Source organism: Chinchilla lanigera, unplaced genomic scaffold, assembly GCF_000276665.1.
Source record: "Chinchilla lanigera isolate Chin_1 unplaced genomic scaffold, ChiLan1.0 scaffold00023, whole genome shotgun sequence".
Lineage (NCBI taxonomy): Eukaryota > Metazoa > Chordata > Mammalia > Rodentia > Chinchillidae > Chinchilla > Chinchilla lanigera.
Genome location: NW_004955424.1, coordinates 20,088,557 through 20,099,838, shown reverse-complemented (window position 1 = coordinate 20,099,838; position 11,282 = coordinate 20,088,557). Strand labels below are relative to the sequence as shown.

Genomic DNA, 11,282 nt, shown 5'->3' with positions numbered 1-11,282 from the left:
GGAGAGTTGGGCACTGAACACATGGGATAGGATAATATTTCTGAAATATATACCAATAATTTCTTTTCCTGTTGTACCGCTTCTTTGCCCATCCATCAAGTGGAGATGCTTGGAACCCAGGGCCCACTGTTTGAAGGCAAATATACCAGAAAAGAATGAACCTGACTTTGGTTTCCAAAAGGCTAAAAGCCCTAAAGGCACTGCAGAGGATGTCAGACAGACCCAAAGTATTTGGGAGATGTAAGGTTCAAGGATAGCAGGGTCTGATCTGGACTAGAGTAACACTGCCCAGCCCTGGAGACCTAGGTGAGTAGGAATGGAGGCCACAAGAGAGCAAGGCTCTACCTGGCCAGAGAATGGCTGTTGGGTGAGTCTTGAGCTAGGGAGGCAGGGCGTCCTGGCTCCCAAGTGGGACATGGAAGGCACAAGGACATTGCCCACCACTCATGAAGGGATAAAGAGACCAGGAACTCATCTCAGCACTGATTTATCTGTCTTGGTGACCTAAAGTTGAAAGGACAAATGATGGGTACTCAGTGGATACCGTTGTGGACAGATAACTCAAGACCTGTGGCCCTTTATCAACCCCATGACCTGGTACGACTGTTCAGGAAGGTAGACTAACCAGAGAAGGAAGGAACCTCCTGTTCTACTCCACAGAATGGAAACTGTGTGGCTTAGAGAACAATATGTGTTAGAGTCATTTGAATTTGACAAACAGCACGCAAGAGTGAGGTGGCTCTCGGGAACTAATTTTGGCCAAGAAGCTGGAGTTTAGTGAGTGAGGGGGAGGTTGCCCAAGGTGAGGTTGGACAAATGGCCAACGGGGGCGGGGGGCAGATCTCACAGGGCTGTGTATGCAGATCAGAGAATTTATATTTTGAGTGCTATGGGAAGTTATTGAAGGATTTAAAGCAGTTCCTATTTTCAAAGCTCAAATTATTTATTGCATGGGGAGTGCCCTGCATGGAAGTTAAGAGAGCAGCAGAGACCGTAATCTCCAGGTGACAGAAGATGGTGTCACAGACCTGGACAGTGGCAGAGGATCAAGTGGGTGGATTCTTGGTATATTTGAGTGATAGAATGTACAGGTCTTGCCATGGGGTTGGATGTATGTAGTGAGGGAAAGTGAGGAATCAGCTAGAACTTTCAAGTTTGGGTGAAGGAAGACATTTACTGAAGGGAGAAAACAAGTACGTGTTAGAAAATCCATATGGAAAAGGTCAGAAGCTAGAAAGGGGTTGGTAGATCAGAGCACAAAGGCTCCAGCTTGGAGGTGGGAGTCGTGAGCAGTAGCATTCCCTGCTGTTTGTCTTGTTTTACTTTTGCTTCTTCTCTTGACCCCGCACCTGTGTGATGCCCCCAGCTCCTTCAGTCGGGTTCAGCATAACTGTGGCTTCCTCAAGGAGCCCTAATCACCCCGCATGAGTTACTGTGATTTATGCTCTCCTCCAGTCTCTCTGTTTACATTTTCCCTTCGAGGCACTTATTATAGTTTGATATTAAAGATTTATACTTGCTTGTTCTTTTAGTGATGAATCTCAGGCCACACTGAGATGTGCTAGGAAAATAATGACTTTATTTTTCTGTAATGAAATAACTTAAGTTCTAAATTTTAGGGAGAGAAAAGAAAGCTCAGAGTTGAGTGCACATGATTTGCTACACGTATGGATCATACTGAAGAGAAGAAGTTGCTAAAAGCAAGCAAGAAGGAGCTAGGAAGAAAACAGGGTGTTTGGGAGACAAGAGGTAAGAGCATTTCACATCTGAAGATGTGTCACCATGTCAGACTCTGTGGAGACATCAGCTTTGTAAAGATGAGTCTTTACATATTTGCTGGATTTACAACATGGCGGGCACGAGGTCCTTTGGAGGAGCAGCTTGGGTAGAGTGACGCACAGGAAGGTAAACTACAGTGAGGAATCAGAGACAAATCAAAAAAGAAGGGAGAGAGTAGGAAGGTGTTAACACAGAGAATGAAGCAAAGAAAGCTGTGGAGCCCCTCCCAGAGCAGCCCCTGGCTATGCCCAGGTCCGGAGGAGCCAGGAGACCCTTTGCCACCCACAGGCCAGCGAGGAAATGCAGGCTGCTGCTCATGGAGAAGCCGCGGTTCTGGCCCAGTGATTAGTCAGTGGGCCGGCAGCCAGATTCTGCTGGCCCTTGGCCAGCCATATATTGGGAGCAGAGTCTCGAGTCTCCTGGCAGCATTGTTTGAAGAGAAAGGATGGTGTGGGTGAAAGCTGTGCAGCGGGAGGGCAGCCAGGACCAACTGCAGAATGGAGCAAACCCAGAGGCAGCCTACAGGGAAAGGGCAAAGAGCTGCCGCCCCCAGTGTCTTTCCCTTCATCTCTCCTGCCAACACGGTCTGCAACCAAAGCGGTAGGGTGTGAGTTAACTCGTTCTTACCACCATTCTCAGTTTGTCACTCTGCATAACAACCCAGCAGCCACTCGGATGAATCTGCCTTCCCCTGCACATAGCCCTGCTGCAGCAGCAGATGGAAGGAGAACAAGGACACACTGGAGCTGGGGGCAGGGGCAACCTAGTGCCCTTAGGAGGCCCCGGCTGGCTGAGCCACAGAGCCACAGGAGTGGCCCTGGACTCCTGGAACTGCAAAGGCACCAGAGAGAGAGCGTGATTCATGAATTTTCCTGTGGGGACATAAACTCTCTCGTGCACGCATGCACACAGACATGTAGTTCGGTGTCCTTAGCTGAATGGGAAACTGGCGAACTTGAACCTTACATTAGCTATGCTTTTCCTCCTTGAAGATTTCCTTTTTTCCCTCTATACCAATCCCTTTCTCCTCCCCTACACCAGTGCTTTTCAAACTATAATGTGCAAGAGAAGCATCAGGGGGTTGAACTAAAATGCAAATTCTGAGTCAATAGATCTGGGCCAGGCCTGTGAACCAGCATTTGTAATGAACTCTATTTCCAATAAATAAGGCTGATGCTGTGTTTCTCTAAAACGTTCCAAATAGCAAGGCTTCAGAAGACCAGATGGCACCAAGTCTTCTCCCCAGGAAAATACATATAAACTCCTGCCACAGATCTTTCATGTTGGTGGGACTCTCGTATGCACTCAGGGTGGCAACCTCTGCCCCACATATTTCTTGGCAAGGTGTTGCTCTACCTCTAAATTGACCCCCAGGGGTTCTTAGGCTTTAGAGGACATCAGAATCTCCTGGGACACTTGTTATAGACAGAGATATCTCCTTTCTCATAACCAAAGGATCTGATCAAACAGGTCTGGGGAAGGGTCGAGGAACATGTTTTATCAAGTTCCTCAGGTAAATCTAACCCAGGTAGGTTCACTGAACACATTTGAGAAACACCAACCAGAAACACTGACTTAGGTTTGCAGTGTCACGGGAGTGAACACGTGTGCTGGAATCTGGAAATCTGAAGACTAAAGAAATGAAGCTGTGATGGAGAAGAGCTTAGTGAGCCAGGAGACTACCAAACATTCCCTCACATGGTCCTTATGTGCGATTACTTTATATGCTTAGGTGATCCTGCCTCTCAACAGAGCTGCGTCTCAGGGAGGTAACAGGTATTTGGCAGCATTAGTGATGAATTTGACAGACTGAGCAGGTCCTCCTGGAGACAAAGGACTCCTCCTACTGGCTGCTTTTTTTCTCCTGTGTGGGAGACAACCTAGGTCTTTCAGACATCTCTAACTGCAGCACCCATAAGAAAGCAAAACTTCTGTTCATGTAGTAGTAGGAATCTTATTCTCCAATCTAGTGTATATGAGAAATGTCACATGAATTTGCTTTATTTACATCAATTTTAAGTTCCCAATCCACTAGGTTGGTGGGAAATTTGAGATCAATCATTAGGGATCTTAATACCACCAGGGTGATATGAAGGTGCCATGTATCTTGTGTAGAACAGAGACTGTCAGACTTTAGCTCATACCAGTCCATTCTTGATTGGCTATTACCTGAGCCCACATGGTCCCTCAACCTAGAGACTTAAGTCAGAGTTGGTGCTCTGCATGTGGATCTTTATGGAGGCTGGGAAGGCTGTAATTGATCCAGGCCTCTAGGGCATTTTCTCATCTTCCTCATTGTCCCATTCACCCATTCCTTAGTGCTGAGGTCCCCACAAAAGAGCAGGGCAGGGGTCCATACAACATTCAGGTCTAGGCTCCTCACCCTCTCAGTCTTTAAGAATTTCTTTCAGTGTGTCTGACTGCTTCTGCCTTCCTTTTCTCCCCATTTAGCACAAACATTTCAGGCTGTTGGAAAACCAAAAGCTAGAAAAAAGGTTATCTATAACATAAGCTGTTTCTGGAGATTAAAAAGTATGAATTTCATGTAAATATTAAATGAACATATATGTCAGTGATTGTCTTCAACTCCAGGGAATGTGGAAAACTGTAAAACATTAAAACTGGTCCAAAGCACACTTGAGAGTAGATTGTAGGTTAGCTACGTAACTGGTTATTGTCCAATGAAGGGGGAGCGGGGAGAGTCTTGTCTGGTTCACTGGACAGAGATTTTCTGCATCTCTACCCAACAAAAATTTTTCAACTAACTTCACTTTTAAAAGTTGTAGTGTATGACTCGTTGAATACAAAGTCAGTGCAATCACTGCACTAAAATAATACTTAGTATTTTTTTTCTTTTGCTTCTTTCTAAGTTTTGGGAATTTTTAGTCGGAAAAAAACTCAACTGGCCCAGATTTCTCCTTGTGAAGGAGGAGGAAACAAAATATAGTAATAAAAAAACATAATATCACAATTATCCCAACACGGTAATAAAATGACCCCATTATTGTTACCTCCTTAATATGCTAGCAAAGTATCTAAGTATACTCATCTTAATTGAAGAACCCCTGCTTTCTGTTGCAGCAGGGGAACGATCCAGACACAAACTTCTTCATGTGCCACAGAAAATACACAAGTGAAACCTCAGCCCTCTAGCCTGAAGCACATTCACAGCTGCCTAGGAACACCACTTGAAAATCCATAAAAAGAGAAGACAGAGGGAAAGCCCAGCCTTTCCCTCTTTAGAGTGAGATGTTAACCCCTCATTCCATTTCTAAAACCTGCACTCTTACTACAGTTTACAGACTGCCTAATGCCTAGGTGAGTCATAAGTGGGAGAAGAAAAAATTGGAAACACTGGCAGCAAAGCACGACTGTGGTTGCACACTGCTAATAGAGCAGGAGCCAGAGAAATGTGCTGGTGGGAAGAATTCTTCCTTAGGTCAACTGCAGCAGCCTCTCCCACTTCTACGGATCACAGATCTCACTCTGTGTATTTGAGCCACCAGGAAAGACCCACTTCCTGTAAGCCGAGTGTTTGCTTCCTGAGTTCTTCCTGGGTAGTGCCATTGAGTCTTCTTACCTGTGTTCAAATCCCTTCCTGTGTGCTCTGCTCATCTCTGTTTCCTGTGAACTGCATCTGAAAGTCAGGCCTAGGGAGGGAGCCAGTATAATCTCTAGCAGAGATTCTACCAGAGTAGGAGATCAGAGAATCCAGGAGAGAAAAAAATCAGGCCTCTATCCAGACTGGATATGTCCCAAGGTGGGAGGAAGGTTGGCCTCGTAGAGGAGAAACTATTACTCATCCTTTGTGTTTGACTGGAAGCCAAAGTTACACACAAGGTTATGGAAGTGAGTTAACACCTGAGCCTCTGAAATATTCAGTAGCCAGATTCCCTAGTGGATTCTCATTCTGAAATTATAACTTTGTCCCTCTGGAATTATGCTTCTAAATCTTTAACGTCCACCAGAATCACCTGGATGATTCTACCTCCCAGGGCTTCTGAGTCAGTGGCCCAAGAGTGGACATTTCTGACAAGTTTTCAGATAACTATTCTGCTGGTCACCAGACCATGCTTTAAGTAGCAAATCTCCTTGAGTGGCTTACCAGTGGTTCTCAGCCCTTGCTCTATGATAGAAACCTCTGGAGAGGCTTTTAAAAATCTCCATGCAGAGGTCACATTTGACTAGTTAAGGCAGAATTTCTGGGAGGGAAGTCCAGGTATCAGTAGTTTTTAAAAGCTTCACAGGTGAATACAGTCTGCAGTCAAAATTAAAGACTATTGTTTTAGAAGTGGTTCTCCGCTCAACTGCATATTTTAAATTCATGGGATCCTTTTGCAAAATTCCTATTCTTGAATCACATGCCTAATACCCTCCTAACTAGTCTCCCCAATTTCCTGTCCACACAAATATCATCAACACACACACACACAACACACACACACACACACACAACACACACCCTCCTTAAATTTTCAATAGCTTCTCTTTGCCTTTAGGACTAAAAAGAAGGCCAGGATTTCAATATGCAGGGCCTTTGCATTAAAAAAAAATAGCCCTATTCATTCTCAGCTAGGTTTGAGAACCACAGCTCTACATGGCTTCCAGTCACCTTCTACCTGCTCTTTAATCTTGCCCATTAAAGGCATTCTGTCTGCTCAGGCATGTGGAAACCTGCCTTAGGCAGCAGCCTGTAGGTCTTCTACGGTACTAATCTCTCCCACCTCCCTGCCCAGCCTGCCATTCCTCACTTCTTTCTGTCAGTCGTGATTGTGATCCTTGGCATTTGTTCTATAGCTCCTCAGGCCTCTGTTGTCTCCCTCTGACCCTGGGCCTCTCTCTCTGAGTTCTGACTCTGTCCCGCATTCTCCCAAACACAGACAAATTCTGGCTCTGCACACTCTCAGCTTCAGCTCCTCCCTACCCTCCAATACTGACTGACTGCTTAGGTTCCCATGCTTCAGTGTTGACCTTCTGCAAATATTTACTGAGGGCATCCAAGGCACAGTCACTGATCTTGGGGAACTTTATATTCTGGTCAAACAAATATAAAACTACTACAGCGTGAAGTACTGAGAAGGGGAGGGGCACGGAGCCATGGTGCTGACCCTTTTCCTAGGAGGGCTTTTAAACTTAGATTAAATGGAGTGGTAGGAATTGCCTACGTGAACAGGGGAGGAAAAGGGAAAGGAAGGAATGTCATGTCCAGGAGCTGGTCTATGGAAGGGAACAAGGTAGGGTAGTGGACTAAAACTCTGGCTGGCTACAGCAGAGGGAGAGTATGTGAGAGATGATGTTAAATCTTCTAAACTTCTGGGACCCCTCTTCCTTAACCAAGGTTCAACAGGCAGCTGCCATTACCCTAGCATGGCTGTCACTTGGTAACGAGCTCTGGTGGGTCATACTTTACACATCTGAGTGGGAGTGTGCCCTGGTTATGTGCACCAAAATAGAGTTTTTCTCTTTCCTCTTTCTACCAATGTTCTTCGGTCTTCTTTCCCTTTGCTAGAGAATGCAACACATTTACTAACCGTTGGAGAAAGAGATGGGCACTACACTTTATTTCAGTGGGCCAGAAAAATCTCAGCTTCCAGAGGAATGCTCAAAGCAGTTCTTTAGTTTAGATTCAAGTTGTGTATCTTCTAATCCATATCTGTGTGGGTTGGAGACATGGGAAGGACTTCTCTACCTCATTCAATGGTCCCTCACATCCTCAGCAGTAGGAGTGCTTCCTTCAGCCTTGGCTCTCAGAGGCCAGCCCCATCCTGCTCAACCATTAGAGTAAGAACAACAACAGTAACAATAACAATAATGGCAAGAGAACCTCCCCTTAGACCCTCATTCACAATAAAGTGCTCTGGGAGGAGGTGGCTTTCCACCTGACCGCTGTGTAGGAGAAGGGATGGTTTCCAAGGATTTTGTGGTTCAGCTTCTGACCTATGCAATGTGCTCCCAAGGAATGTGTGTGGGCTCTCCAGTGCCAAGAATGGATGGGAACCAACCTGTACACTTGAGCTGGTGAAAACAGACTGACCCAAGGGAGGAAAGATTATAACAGAAATAAATGTAATAAAAAGTTTGAAAAATGATGTGGCAAATAAGCTATAAATAGTATGCAATGTTCCATTTAGTATTTAATTAAGTAGTATCTTCTATGATTCATAGTCATTATAAATATCAAAGTCTCTTTTTCCTAACTTGATTATAAGCTCTTTGAAGACAAGCACTGGACCTCGCTGAACTCCTACTAAAGCATATTCATTACCTTTGTGTACTGTGTTAGATTTCCGTCACTGTGACAAAATACCTGAGAAAGTCAGTTCGTAAAGAGGAAAAGTCTGTTGTGGCTCATAGATTCAGTTGATGGACAGCTAGCTCTGTTGCTCTCAGGTCTGTGATGAGGCCCAATATCAAGGTGAAGAATATGTGGGGAACAAAGTTGCTCAATTCATGGTGGCTGGAGAGAAGAAGAGGGCAGTGTCCCAATGTTCCCTTCAGAGTGATGCCCCCAGTGGCTGAACTTCCAGAAGGCTCCACAGCTAAAAGTTCCATCACCTCCCAACAGTGCTGTCAGCTGGGAACCAAGCTTTCAGCACATGAACACTGGGGGACATTCAACAACCAAATCATAGCATGTACCCAATAGTGCACAGCCCACAGCTAGACAGTCCGTCTGCAATAAACACTAGCATTAGATCGAATTCCCCCTAGCAAACAACTGTTCACAGTGAACGGGTCTGCTGATCCAAAGTGGGCAAACCGGGAGGCTCAGAAGTAACTCTAAGGAAGCCAGACTGCTATCTAAGGACTTTGACTAAGCATTCTGGTGGTACTAGGCAAATCTTTTCTTGGAATTCATGAGATTTCAGACATCAGGTTTATATCAGGCTCTATGACAAAAGAGCTATAAAATTTGGGCAAGCCACTCAAACCCTCCAAGCCTCAGCTTCCTCATTTGTCAAAAGTGGAGGTTTTTGATGAGATGATCTCTATAGACTCTTTCTGTTCTACATATTGCGGGGGTCTGTAAAATTTGGACCACCCAACGTTTTTCCATATCTGAAGACTTTTATTATATCTCTTTCAAATGGAAGTACAAACCTGAAGAAGAAACATCTAACTTTTTTAGTCAGTGCAGCACCACCATCCATACTCCCCTCAGAGTCTGTACCTACCCCCAGTCCATCCTCAGGAAATAAGTCTAGGTAGCAATATTTCTGCCAGGTAACCTTGGCCTTCTGTCCACAGATGATTGCACTGAGGGTGAACATCTGACTCCAGCTGGGCTAGATTCTTTCAAGAATTTGAACTAAGAAACATCTAGCCCTGTGTTTATAGTGAGGCTGAGCATGACCTAATCTCAGGTGGGCATCTGATGTCAACTTGGTCAGTTTATGGACTCTATTTTCCTTACCATGGTGACTGGTTCAGCTCTAAGCTCATGACCCAAATTAGGTCAACCTGATGCCCCAGATTTTAGCCAGAACTGCATAGGAAATGTTTTCACATCTTCTGGGATTGTAAATCATAGGGAGGAACAATAAAGCTAGACTTGCTGGTTGCTTGCAATGTTATCATCATGTTTCCTGAGATTAGAGGCCATGTAGACAGTGACAGAGACTTAGAAAGATGAAGAGCTATATCTGATATTATTTGAGTACTACAATATTTGCTTGTATCCAAAGCTAGATAACTTCAGAATTTTCAACTCTGTGATTGGATTATTCTAGTTTTGTGAGTACTAGTTTGGATACATATTGATTATATTCCAGAGAGTCTTGCCTAGTGCAACAATGTGGAATTGAAGCTAGAGCTGGTATTTTGGCAAGCTAGAGCTTCATATAAAAATAAGAGCCTTGTAGAGGAAAATCAGCCTGCAAAGAAGAGATGAGAGATATCATGGAAAGAGGGAGGGAGGGAGGGAGGGATAAAAACGAGAAACTATTTTCTAAATTGGCTCCTAAGAGATCCCTCCTCTTTCCTTGTAATTCCCTTTTTTATGTAAATTCCTTCAGGTGTGTTTCAGTACTTTGTAACCAGAGTCCTTAACCAGGACAAGTAGGAAATCGAGACTTCAGAGATGACTACAATGCCATAAAGACGTGGGCTCCAAAGTAAACTACGAAGACTAATTGCCATAGAAATCACATAGCATCCACAGTAGGATTTGCTGCTACTTATCAATAGACTATTTAAATTATCTGCTTTCCAGGAAGGTATTTTCTGTTTAAGAATTTCAGAGAATAGCAAACACTCTTAATTGCAGCTGACCTGCAGAGAGAGCTCATAGCCTGACCTTTCAAGTAAGTTAATGACCAAGGTAGGATAGCTGCTCAGAACTAATGGCTCTCAACATTCACAACCACTTATTAGTGGTGTGTCTTCTGAGAATTGTTATGCTGCGCAAACTTTCTTTCATGTAGTAGTCTATCTACACATCAATTCTATAAATATGTATTTAGCCGTCTAAATAACAGGAATTAGAGAAACCAAGACCAGTGAGTCACAGACCTGTCCTCAAAGGGCAGTGAGTACTTTTCATTCATGGAATGTTTATATAACTTATAATTATATGTATTTGTGGGATTCTTTGTTTATTCTTACTCTCTTCTACTACATCAACTGTGTAGCTCCTGTATCCCAGCATCTGGCAGAGTTCCTTTCGTACAATAAGTACTTAATACAAAGATGGTGAACAAATGATCAACAAAGGGATTTCAGAATACCTAAGACATAGCTTTATATCTTCTGTTTTTATTTAATTCATCTAATCCTTACTCCTACTTAACATCCTACTCCAAAAAAAGAGATCTTGATAAGACAATTGGGCAATAACACTTTTTCAAAGATAAGTAAATTACATCTGCCAGTATGCCAACTTATGTCCACAGTATGGGAAAGTTGCAGGCTATTGTGACAGGTATTTGAGCTACAATTCTGGTAACCAAGAATCTTCCCCATTTTGTAGGTCCTAAGTGTCTAAGACCCTTTCCTGTCTTATCTAGCTTTCAGATTAAACCTCTTCAGTGGAGAGCATGGAAACTTCAGCTGATTCATTGGCCTTAATGAAACACCATGGAAAACAATGACTATTCCTATACAGGCAGAGGGGACCAGGGACTCCATGCACAGCTGTGCTGGTTATACTCTGCAGAAAGACTCTCAGGCAAGTGAAAAGGATTGAAATCCAGCCAACATCTGTTGGGAAGAGGCTACATCAAAGGTGCCCTAACGTACAGAGGTGGCCCAGTGAGCAGTCTTCAGGTTCTTAGGAAGACTGATATCTTAGCTACTTTTCTCTCATTGCTGAGACAAAATACCTGACACCCAAAGTTAAAGGGGGAACAGTTTATTTAGCTCACAGTTTGTTGAGGTTTCAGTCCATAACCAGCAGGCTCCAAGAAAGGGTGGCACATGGTAGAGGGGTAAATATTCACGGCAGTAAAAGACAGCAAGATTGAGAGAGAGAGGAGGGAGAAAGGGAGAGAGGGAGAAAGGGAGAG

At 44.0% G+C, this 11,282-nt stretch overlaps 1 long non-coding RNA gene across 4 annotated transcripts in view; it reads left to right on the top strand.

Annotated features, from left to right (window-relative positions):
• Nucleotides 1–11,282, top strand: part of LOC106148608 — a 26,095-nt gene that overhangs the window by 8,196 nt on the left and 6,617 nt on the right. For 2 of the 4 annotated variants that reach the window (XR_001234246.1, XR_001234243.1), the window contains 3 exons: nucleotides 1,620–1,749; nucleotides 9,795–9,939; nucleotides 10,785–11,139. This is a non-coding gene — a long non-coding RNA (uncharacterized LOC106148608). Of the gene's footprint in view, nucleotides 1–1,619; nucleotides 1,750–9,794; nucleotides 9,940–10,784; nucleotides 11,140–11,282 lie in introns of those variants that run through there. The other 2 variants (XR_001234244.1, XR_001234245.1) reach the window with 2 other exon arrangements.